General features: G+C 38.1%; 1 protein-coding gene and 1 pseudogene across 1 annotated transcript in view; one reads left to right on the top strand and one right to left on the bottom strand.

The window, feature by feature from the left end:
• Positions 1 to 12,787, top strand: part of LOC138167878 (large ribosomal subunit protein uL2) — a 241,962-nt gene that overhangs the window by 210,166 nt on the left and 19,009 nt on the right. The window lies entirely within an intron of this gene.
• Positions 1 to 12,787, bottom strand: part of LOC138167882 (zinc finger protein 850-like) — a 71,269-nt pseudogene that overhangs the window by 44,689 nt on the left and 13,793 nt on the right.

The raw sequence follows: 12,787 nt of genomic DNA on the forward strand, positions 1-12,787 counted from the left end.
AACAAAACAAAATAAAAACCCAAATCCTGGCATGGGGAATCGAGATGGCTGAGTAAAAGCATGAACTTGGCATTAGCTCCTGCTCCAATCACTTCTGATACATGTAAAAAAAATGACTCTAAACAAATTTTAGAGCTACAGAACCCACTAAGTGACAGAGAGAAATAAATCTCCTGCTGAAGATAGCCTGGCAGGCCAACAGGAAAGGTCTATTGCACTGAGCTGGGAGCTGAGTCCGGTCCCATGTGAGCCATATGGTTCTGGGCCTCAGGGTGACCCCAACCACTGGCAGCCAGAGCAGACTTCAGGAGGATGAATCACCAGCAGCTGTGGTGGTTTCCAGACTTCTCAATCCATAAATGCCAAAGAGAAAGTAAAAGGTCAGTGGGGAACTCTGTTGGAACAGGGAGGTGGAAGAGTATGATCTGGTCCCTGCCCCCAAGCAAGAAGTGGCAGAGGCGACTGCAGCTGCTGCCCTGTGGCTGCCTCCAGAGATCCTGGCCTGCAAATCACAGGAGGACCAAGCAACCATTCAGAGGGTAATTGCTCTTGCTTTAAACTCCTTGGATCTGGATTGCGGTCTTGGGTGGTGGTCCTGGGGTATGTGGCCAGTATGCCAGAGCTTGTAGGGACTTTAGAGAGGGCACCCTCCTAAAAGCTCTGGCAGCTGCAAAAAACACATAGATTTGACACAAAGCTCTCTCCAATCTGGAAGCAGAGTTCTACCATGGCAAAGAGCTCAAAAGTCAAGTAATTGACTGGTAAGATGAACAAGCAGAGGAAATGCAATCAGACCATAGATTCCTTTTTTGGGGACAAAAAGGATCAAAGAATAGAATGGGAGGAAGACAACGAAGTCAGAACTCCTGCATCAAAAGCTTCCAAGAAAAATATGAACTGGTTACAGGCCATGGAGGCTCAAGAAGGATTTTGAAAATCAAATAAGAGAAATGGAGGAAAAATTGGGAAGGGAAATGAGAATGATGCAAGAAAATAATGAAAAGCGAGTCAACAGCCTGCTAAAGGAGGCCCAAAAAAAATACTGAAGAAAATAACACCTTAAAAAATAGACTAATTTAAATGGCAAAAGAGGCCCAAAAAGCCAATGAAGAGAAGAATGCCTTAAAAAGCTACATTTGCCAGATAGAAAAGGAATTTCAAAAACTCACTGAAGAGAATAATTCCTTCAAAATTAGATTGGAGAAAATGGAAACCAAATCCTGGCATTATTTCCTGAGACAAAAATATTTATCTGGGAAGAGAGCATAGTGGAGGATTGACCAAGGATATCTCTGATCAGTTGAGTCCCTCGATCCACTAGATGAAATTATGGTGGTAAGGGAGAAAACTTTGTGAGAAAAGAGCCTCTACCATTGAGCTAGACCTGTACTTTGACTCCTTGCTGAAAGACATGTGCTTTTCTGAAACGATTCAACTACTGAACGGTTCTTATGAATCCCTGGAACTGGGAAAGTGTTAAAGATGACTAGTGACTGAATGTCAGCAGGAGCCACTCACTCTGTGGTCAATAAGAAGACTAAGGAGAAACAGCTTCATTTCTTTGTATCCTCTTTGGGCACTCTTCTACCACTTTTTCTGTCTCGGACTTCCAGCAAAGAAGGAAAAAGGATTTCTCTCTCCTTCTCTACTTTCAGGAGTGATGGCAGTTTGAAGTCTAAGCACATGGAAACAGGGACATGAACCTGAATCCATGGCCACTTTCTCCTGCCTTTCAGTTTTTTTGAAGACAGGACAGTGACCACTAATCCAAAGAAACAGACATTTTGAACAATAGTAACTACTTCATAAGTTTGAGATTTCATGAGGTGCATACTGGATGTCCAGCAGGAGGGGATTTTGTTCTTCTTAACATTTTTTTTGTGTCACAGATCCCTTCTCAGAACAATGTTTTCAAATCCATAAAATAAAATTTTTGTTGTTGACTTGCTTCTGTTGTGTCTGACTCTTTGTGATCCCATATATCCCAAGATACATATCCCAAGATACTAGAATGGTTTGCCTTTTCCTTCTCCAGATCATTCTGCAGATAAGGAAACTGAGGTAAGCAGGACTAAGTGACTTGTCAAGGTCACACGGTAAGTGTCTGCAGCTGGATTTGAATTTAGGAAGATTAATCTTCCTCACTTCAAGCCCAGTACTCTATCCACTGTGCCACTTAACTGGCATAAAATAAAATAAATAGGATTATAAAGGAAACCAATAATATTGAAAGCTATCATTTTTTTTTAAAAGTTATGGACCCCCAGGTTAAGAAACTCTTGATCTAGAGAAAGCATGATACAAGGCAATTTGATGGTTTAATTCTAAATCAGATTTCAGGTCCACCTCTGAACCCTAATGGAGCAGCAGCAGTAGTCATAGGGAGTCATTTCCATGCATCATTCAGGAAGAAACAGCATAGCAGCTTCATGACAACCTTGTCCCCTATATTTGCAGTGGGTTGTATCCCTTCTAAATTACCTCCATGGTATTTAGGGGTGGAATTATTCCCATAAGGTAGAAGAGATAAAGGAAGAATGTCTCCTCGTGCAGAAATAGATAAGAGAATATGCAGACCAGGTAACACTTTATTGGAGTCTTCTGACCAAGGAAATAGCTATATTATATCACTTGCTCCTACTATCTTAAATTTGGACTCCCCTACCTGCCTTGAATCTCAGAATTTGAGAGTTGGAAGACCAAGTCCAATGCATACCTGAAAAAAAATCATGACAAAAAATCACACAATCTAAACCTTTGCTTCAGTATTTAGGGGGAAGCTGCTACACATATTAAATGCAGCTCAACTATCTCCATTTTGAGATAGTTCTAACTAGTAGGAAACTCCTCTTTAGAACAAGCTTAAAAACACTTTTTTTTTGTAACTTCCACCCATTTTTCTTAATTCTATCCTGATGCCAAATGGAACAAATCTAATCATTGTTACCAGAGACAGCTTTTCTTGTCTTTTGAGGCAGCTATCCTGTCCCCCCACCATGAATCTTCTCTTCTCCAGGCTCAACATCTCCAGTTTCTTTAGTCAGTTTTTATATGGTATAGACTCAAGGACCTTCACAGTTGTGGCTGCCCTGCTCCAATATCCTTTTTACAGTGTGGTGCCCAAAACTGAAAACAACACTATAGATGAGGTCTTACTAGAGAAGGAAACAGAGGACTATCACTTACTGGCAGTTATAACTCTCTTACCTTAGCTCTTTTGGCTGCCATATTACATTACTGACATATTGAACTTGTAGTCAGGTAAAATTCCCAGATATTTTTAGACAAATTACTACTCTGGGGTGAGGGTACAAGGGGAGGGATTTGCATTAGTGTTTGTAACATAGAGGGGAGAAAAAAAAGACTAACTAGAAAGTAATTGGTCTATCTCTGAGTTCACTACTTGGGTACATCCTTTCTCCCTGCATGACATTGTTATCTGCTTATAGATGACATTGCATACTTCCTCCAGGCAGTGGAAGGAAAAAGTTTGTAACCAACTAGGCTAAAGAAAGATGTTTGTTCTGGACAATAGCTTTGAATCTTATTCCTGGTAGGAATCCTACTGAAGGTGTACCAAAGACAATGATTACTAGTTCTTCCATAACATTTTCTATGCTGAAATTATGGTTTCATGATTATTTAAGAGTAGCTGTACTATACCTGAAAGGAGCTTCTGTGTTAATTAATAGTTGAAACATAAAAAAAAAAATTCAATCTAGTCAAACTTGGCTCCTTGTCCCAGAGGGAGGAGTAAGGGCATACAGTGATAGAAAAAATCTACAATTGAACTACTGAGTGCTAAAGGAATTTTACCAAACTCTACGTGTATCTTTACATAGCACAGTCATTATTAGTATATTCAAATGTCTGAGATCTGCTTACTCTAGATTAATTTGTTTTTAAGGGCCCCCTGGGTAAAAACAGTGAGGCACTCAGAATCAGTTCTAGGCAGAGCTGATTTCCTAGAAATACAACATGTGCAGCTCCACCTCTCAGGACGAGGAAGACTTAAAATCCTTTGGTTGCAAAGTAAATCATTAGCACATCTCCTTAGCATATTGATCTAAGTATAGGCTGCACCCCACAAATATATCTTTGAAATAAAAAAAAAGAAATATAATGAAAAAGAATTCTACAAAATTTTTGTTGTTCAGTTATCTCAGTTGTGTTGAACTCTTCATGATCCCATTTGGGGTTTTCTTGGAAAAATTACTGGAATGATTTGCCATTTCCTTCTCCAGCTCATTTTACAGATGATGAAACTAAGGCAAACAGTGACTTGCCCAGGGTCACAAAGCTAGTAAGTGTCAGGACAAATTTGAACTCTGATCTTCCAGACCTCAGGCCCTGTACTCTATCCATTGAGCTGCCTTAGCTACTTCATATATGTACAAAATTACAATATTTGAAAAGCACCAACCTATTTGGGAGAAACCCATTTTTTGAAAGAGGCTTTACTACCCAAATCTGTAAAACACCACAGCAAACTAAAAGGAGCCCATGTAGCAAAGAACTGAAAACAAAGTAGAGGCCCATTGATTGGTAAATAGTTTTTTTAAAAAGTATGGTTCATGAATGAGGTAGAATTTAACTACAACATAATAAATAATGAACATGAAGAATTTAGAGAAACGTGTTAGATATATGAACATAGGCGTACTAAAGTAAGCAAAAACAGCAAAATAATATACACAATGACTACAACAATATAAAGGGAAAGAATAACCAAAGAAGACAATGTTAGAAACGATGACCAAGCTTTGCCCCATATAAGGGATAAGAAAACACACTTCCCTCCATTCACTGGGAAGGTGGGGAATTATGGGTAATGAATGTCACATATACTGTCAGACAGAGTCAATTTATTGTTCTTTCTTTTTAAATCTCAGTCACAAATGAAAGGCTTGCTGGGTAGTAAATAAAGATAGAGAAGGATATATTCAGAAATGAATATGATCTAAAAACCAAAGGCATTAATAAAACTAAGAATAACAATAATTAAGGAAATCCAGGAAAACGAAGGCATTTAGTAAGAGACACTGGGCTTAAAAATATGGAAGAGAAAAATTTTAAAATCCAAAACATTTAAAATTATTCAATATAGCAGTTTTATGCGAAGAATTTTAAAATTCAGTAAGTACATTTTATATATCAATTTTAAGGTATACAACAGATTTTCTATGGTAGCAAAACCTTTGCCATTAGTAAATACATTTTATATATATATATATAAAAATGTTGGAGATTTCCTAAATTTTACCCCCTTTGACTATATTTAGAGTGATCCTGGTGTTACCACTCAAGCAATACCTAATAGTAAAACAAATAAAATCAAAGAAAATGTCCATGAAAATGAAGCTAACTTGTCCAAACCCAGCAACCTCTAGGAGTTTCCCAAGTCTGATTTTATTTCCAATTTGTGGAGACAGAGATCCCTTATTAACCATAACTCAGGAGTTAATTTTTTTCTAGCTCTGTCTACAACACCCTTTGGACCTCCATCCCATGAGCATCCCATCCAGGATGTTAGATAAAGAGTTGAAGAATGTCTTGGGAAAGAGATACCTCTTTCCCTCATGGCTTATGGTCACTTCATGACAGTTGTGAAAACAGATGGAGCATCCTTAACCCTTCCTCATTACTTATACAGTACATCCCACCCCATTCTGCCACCCTCATTCCAACTCCTCTACCACAATTGTTAAGACTCCTCAGCACTGGGAACAAGGGCCAACTTAACTTCCTCTAAACCACCTACAATAGGCTCAGATTCAGACTGAAGACTGTTAAGCTTAGGACGATGACTTTAACCTTCCCCCATATTGACTAAAAGCTTCCTACTACTTGTTTTGGAGACAGAGAAGCACTAAGACCTCAGAAATTCAGGATTTTCCAAGTTGAATAAGTTAATACAGTGGGGTCATTTTCACTTGCCCTTTCCAGTCCTCTCCACCTCCTTTCTAAGCCCATATTCGTCTAATGGTCACAAGATTTTGTAGGAACATTGAAATAGTGAAGTGAAATAGTGAACAGATAGCAGGCTACTCAAGAGAGAGGGAATGAATTCATATGACAGACCAAGATGTAATGGATCAGTTCACTTATGAGAGGGCAGAACAAAATACACTAAAGTAAAAGGTAGGGCTTAGGCTAGACAGCCTGGTGGCTCAGTGGATAGAGTGCTGGGCCTAGAGTCTGAAAGTCCTGTGTTCAAATCTGGCCTTAAACACTAGCTATGTGACCTTGAGCAAGTCATGTAATACTGTTTACCTTAGTTTTATCATCTGTAAAATGGGCTGGAGAAGAAAATGGCAAACCACTGTAGTATCTTTGCCAAGAAAACCCCACGTGGGATCATGAAGAATCTGACATGACCAAAATGACTAAACAACAACAAAAAATAGGGTTTAGGTTCCAGGTCAGAGAGAAAAGAGATAGATGTGAAGACAGGTTTTCTTAGAGGCCACTGGCAGGGAAACCCCAATTCACAGTGATGGACATGACTCAGGTAGTAGTGTAGTTGCAACCTGAAACTAGAGGTAGTTGTGCAGGTACTTGAGACAAAGAGTAGGGAAAAAAAAGTCCCTTCTGGGGCAAAACTCTAATCATTAGGATAAAAATCAGCATAGTTTCAAATTGAAGATATCATGGTGAACCTTCCTTGCCCAGAAGTCATATAGAAATTTACAAAATTTTGCCCAGCCTGAGCTAGAAGCAGTAAGTAGATTAAATATCATAAAGATAGTTGGTGCCTTGTATAACTGATTTCAAGCTTCTATAAGATGTATTTGAAAACTTGACTCACACATACTGTTGTAAACCAAATCCTGGATCTTCTCAAATCAGAGGAAAAGGAAGCACCCAGTCATGTGCTTGCATCTACGTGTTGGACTGAAATGCCCACCAGAAATTAATACACCAAAGCCCCCTAAGCCTGCCAGAAGGGGCCCCTACCAGGGTCCCTGGAAACCACCTGATAGGCCATAATAGTGCGGGAACTTTCCACCTATGTTGCTAGAAAACATACTCCAGATACAAGTCTGTTCTTGTTAGAAAAAATACCCCAGATACAAGTCTGTTCTTGTTTTTGCTAGGTAATCAAGGCTTCACTAGAAATGGCATTACATCCCCTTGGAACCACACTTTGTTGTTAGCAACATCTAGTTCTATAAAAATTTGCTCTGCAGAAGGCTCGATGCTGTCTTCCCTACCGGGGAGGCAGTCACCAGCTGGTTAATAAACACTCCTATCAAATTATAATTGGCTTTGCTGTCATGTCCATTTCATGACTATAAGTTGTAATGAAATAATATGAGGTATAAACTGTGTGACCAAGGGTATTTGTGAAGAAATGTAGCTATCAGAGAGTAGGAGTGTATAGGAGGAGCCCAGGATTTAGGGATGAGAATATTCCTAAGCCAAAAGCAGTAGATATTTTGGGGCTTTTTTTGGTCACTCAGGGATAAAAGAGGAAAAGGACTAGGACTAATAGTTAGAAAATAAATAGATACATGTTATCTTAAAGTTTGCTTTAAAATAGCACCTTTATAGTGTTTGCTTAAGTTGAACAGTTTTAATATTACTTTTACATACTTAATACTTTTTAGATAAAAGAGAAAATCAATGGTTAAATCTGTGAGGGCTCTAGCAGAAAGCCACCTTTGAAAATCAGGAAAGGCACACACACTTTGGAATTCAATCTATAGACAGGGCCCCACTACAGTCAGAGATTGGCAGTATACCAAATTTATAGAAAATTTTTGAGTGAATGAACCTCTTTAAGAGTCGAATTTTCAGAAAAAAAGTCATTAAGTGACAGCTTTGTTACATGGCTTATCTCTAGGATGACACCGCTGATGCTGAATAAGGTTTGAATGTTGACTGAAGGTTTTCCCACAGTCATTACAGCCATAGGGTTTCTCTCCGGTGTGAATTCTCTGATGTTGAATAAGAGTTGAGCGTGCACGGAAGGCTTTCCCACATTCATTACACTCATAAGGTTTCTCTCCTGTATGAATTCTCTGATGTTTAATAAGATTAGAGCTCAGGATAAAGGATTTACTACATACACTACATTCAAAGGGTTTTTCTCCTGTATGAATTTTTTGGTGCTGAATAAAAGATGAACGGTCACTAAAAGCTTTGCCACAGTCATTACACTCATAGGGTTTCTCTCCAGTATGAATTCTCTGGTGTTTAATAAGATTGGAGCTCTGAATGAAGGCTTTCCCACATTCACTACACTCATAATGCTTCTCTCCGGTGTGTATTTTATGATGTCGAATAAGGCTAGATCGCTGACTAAAGGCTTTACCACATTCATGACATTCATAAGGCTTCTCTCCAGTGTGAATTCTCTGATGATCAATAAGGTTAGAACTCTGACTGAAAGTTTTCCCACATTCATTACACTCAAAGGGTTTCTCTCCAGTATGGATTTTAGAATGCTGAATAAAAGATGATCGTGAACTAAAGGTTTTCCTACATTCACTACACTCATAGGGTTTCTCATGTTCATTTTGTTCATAGGACTTCTCTTCAATATGTGTTCTCTTATGTCTATTGAAGGATGATCGAGCACTAAACATTTTCCCACATTCACTGCATTCATAGGGTTTCTCACCAGTATGAATTTTACAATGTTGAATAAAGGATGAACGGGCACCAAAAGCTTTCCCACATTCATTACATTCATAGGGTTTCTCTCCAGTGTGAATTTTACAGTGTTGAATAAAGGAGGAACGGGCACCAAAGGCTTTCCCACATTCATTACACTCATAGGGTTTTTCTCCACTGTGAATTTTTCTATGTTGAATAAAAGATGAGCGTGCACTGAAGGCTTTCCCACATTCATCACACTCATAGGGTTTTTCTCCAGTGTGAATTTTGCAATGCTGAATGAAAGATGAGCGCACGCTGAAGGCTTTTCCACATTGATTGCATTCAAAAGGTCTCTCTCCAGTATGACTTCTCTGATGTTGAATCAGATTAGAGCGTTGAATAAAAGCTTTTCCACAGTCATTACATACATATGGTTTCTCTCCAGTATGAATTTTATGATGTTGAATAAGCACTGAGTGATAACTGAAAGCTTTCCCACATTCATTACAAGTATAAGGTTTTTCTCCAGTGTGAATTATTTGATGATGAATAAGGTTAGAGCTCTGACTGAAGGTTTTTCCACATTCATTACATTCATAGGGTTTCTCTCCAGTGTGAATTCTCTGGTGATCAATAATGTGAGAACTCTGACTGAAGCCTTTCCCACATTCATTACACTCATAGGGTTTCTCCCCAGTATGGATTTTATAATGTTGAAGAAAAGATGAATGTGCACCAAAGCTTCTCCCACATTCATTGCACTCATAGGGCTTCTCTCCAAAACAAATTTTCTGATTTTCAATAAGGACTGATTTCTGCCTAAACTTTGCTTTCTCACATACGTTAGATTTGCAGGGCTTTTCTCTTATATGAATTCTCTTATGTGTGATAGGATTTGAATTCAGACTGAAACTTCTACCAAGTCTATTACATTCCTTGCTGCTCTGCCCTGTGAGGATTTTCTTGTGTATCATTTTCACTGGGCTAACATCTCTTTCACAGTAAAGATGTTTCTTCAACTTCCCCTCTGAATGTCTTACCCAATATGTCTTTAGTTTTCCCTCAGATTTCCAAGGTTTTCTCAGCTTAAGTTTCTGGAGACTATTCACTGTAAGTCTTTTCAATATCATATGCTGGAATTCCATTCCCTTTGGAATTTCTTGTTCTGCTGACAACTTCCTTATTTTAGTCCTGCTCTCACAATCTGAAATAGTGAAGGGGAGAAAAAAGCAAATGTCACCTTTTATTAGGGAAATGGAAAAGAGTTGGGGCAGAAATAAAACTATTCAAAAGAATGATCCCCCAGAAAACCATGACATTTTCAGATCTCAATGAAAGCATCACAACTGGGAGAAAGAATAGCTGCAGGAAGAAAAAAAATGGAAGGGGGTGGTAGATACTGATGAAGAACCACAATAAGAGAATAAAAGGATATCCCATTGCGAAGCAAGGGGGAGGGGAAGCGATTGAGCCAAGAGAGCCAAGAGAGGAGGGAGTGTGAAAAGGAACAGTACAGTGGGATAGAGGAAAAAAAGAGATTGGCTGGAGATAGGAAAAATTAGCTCTCAAGCAGCATAAGTAGGTTAAAAAAATGTGAAGGATGCCTACGTGGAAAAATCATCATTACTGTCTAAGCCTTCCTTGGATATGCTGGCATATGCTACCTACTGAATATTCAATAAAAATACTTTAAAAATTAAATACTAAAAGGCTCTATGTAATAGGGAAGGATGAGTATTGAATAGCATTAGATCTGTAATGATACAATGCCCACCCCCTTCTGAGTAATACAGAGTAAATTGAGTGGATTAGAGAAGAAAATAAGGAATGAATATAAAAATAGAGGCTTTTAAAAATATAACCGAATTGGACACCTACTAGCCAATAAGAACTCAAGATGTGGAAGACCAGAAAAGTGTGGGAAAGAAAACTTTTTTCCACTTTTCTTAAAATTGCTATGGAGGTAAGGCAAGCGAAGGAGAAGAATTTTAAGACAAAAGGGTCCTGAAATAATCCCAAAGGTTTTAATCTCCCCCAGTTTTCCCAGTCTTTTTTTTTTCTGAGCTTTCACATACCTTGCTGACAATATTCAAAAATAAAGTAAAAAACATTAACAAGTGTGAGTAGAAATTCAATAGTAAATAACAAGGGGGAAAAGCAGTTAAAGACCATTTGACAAAAAAAAATGAGGAACAGCAAATATTAAAACAAAGTAGACCCATGGAAAAACTTTGCCTGTTAGATTGGCTATAATTTGGCAAAGAATATCATCAGACTGAGGATAAGCATGTATGGTTTCTGGATGATGAAAGCAATCACTTGAAGAGGCTACTAAGTATACTGTAAAGTGCTGGACTGCATATATGAAATATATGAACCTGAGTTCATATATTGACTCAAACATATGCTAGCTAAACGACTCTGGACAAGTTACTTCACCTGAGTCTCAGTTTCCTCATCTGTGAAATGGTGTTAATATACTACTAAAGCTAACAGGATTATTATGAAGATAGCACTTTATAAAACGTAAATAATTACATGAATTCAGGATAGTGCTATTGTCATCATCATCATCATTATTATTATTGGAACAACTAAAATCTTGAAACCACAAATAAGGTAAAAATTAAATCAGGCATGAAGACCAGAAAAAAGCTAGTGCAAGAAGAATTGAGGGTTGAACAACTAGGACAATGAGTGGTACACAATCTATAGACCAGGAAACTCTGGGGTACTGGAGTTATTTCTAGGAGTCCATTGCCAGTTAATGTACAATCTCAGTCAATGAAACTAATAAATAGTATTATAGATGGAGGAGATCCACAAATTTTTTTGGTATTAAAAAAGTGTTCCAATGGATTAAGAACACGTAGATTACCCAAAAATTATCATAAAAAATTATATTCACATTCTGGCAAGTGAAAAATTGAAAAAAAGATGAAACAGAGATAATAGTGCTTGTATTACCATAAATAACACAGGAGTACTATAAAAACAACTGACCTAGAGGAAGGAGAACCAAATGAAAGCTGATTAGAAGATGATATTACAGAGAAAAAAGAAGGTAAGGATTCTTTTCCTACTGTATACAAACCTTCAATGCGAAAAGTAAGTCAGATAAAAATTCCTTGATCATGTCACACTCTCCCACCCATCCCACTCAATAAATTTTAATGGTTCTATGCTATCTTGAGAAGCAAACACAAAATGTTCTATCTGGCATCCAAAGCCCTTCATAAGATGACCCTCTTCTACCTTTCCAGTCTTCTTACACCTTACACCCTGACATATATATACTCTTTAATCCAGTGACACCAGTCTCCTGTTGTTCTCTAAACAAGACACTTCATCTCTTGCCTCTTAATTCCAGTGCTGTCCCCTTGTTAATTATTTCCTGTTTATCCTGTATATAGTTTGCTTAAGATACATTTGTTTGCATTAGACTGTAAACTCCTTGAGGGCCCTGTCTTTTGCCTCTTTTTATACTTAGCACAATGCCTGGCACATAGTTGGCACTTAATAAATGTTTACTGAATTGCTCAGAAGGGAACTCTAGAGTCCCTTTTAATGAAGTACAAAGAAAATAAACCTATGTTTAATGACAGTGAAACAAGGATTCTCACTTATCTCTTAAGATCTCTCTACCTTCAGCTTCCTGCAGGTCCAGGAACCATGGTTCTCCTCTTTGTTCTAGCCGTAAGATCACATCAGGTTTGGAGACTGGAAATCCTGTTTGTGAAGAAGATTAGATTTGTTTTGTGTACAAAGAATTATCTTCAGCTCTGTACATGCTGCTGAATCTGCAGGGGATGGACAGACAGGTGAACAGTATTCATGAAAGTCATGATAGGAAGACCTATGTATTCCTTAGTGGGGAGACAGGGATTCAAAAGGGTAGATGATATGGGCTTAGAAATGTACTCTCCTTGAAGGGTCTGGAAACCTACCACTAAGAAAAAATTTAGAGCCTGGGTTATCAAAGCTAGGCTATTGCTACATATACTGCTCATAGGAAAATAAAAATGTAGATTCAGTAAGAGCTCCAATAAGTTGCCTATTGTCACTTCTGCATAGACACACCTATTTCCTGGGAATAAAAAGGCAGCGATGTCCTATCACCAAGCCCAGGCAGGATTAGGAATAGTAGTAGGAGTAGGAGGAAGAAGAAGAGGAGGAGGAGGAG

This window comes from Petaurus breviceps, unplaced genomic scaffold, assembly GCF_028583685.1.
Source record: "Petaurus breviceps papuanus isolate PSGF00001 unplaced genomic scaffold, PetGlider_PUasm1.0 318, whole genome shotgun sequence".
In the NCBI taxonomy this organism is placed as follows: domain Eukaryota; kingdom Metazoa; phylum Chordata; class Mammalia; order Diprotodontia; family Petauridae; genus Petaurus; species Petaurus breviceps.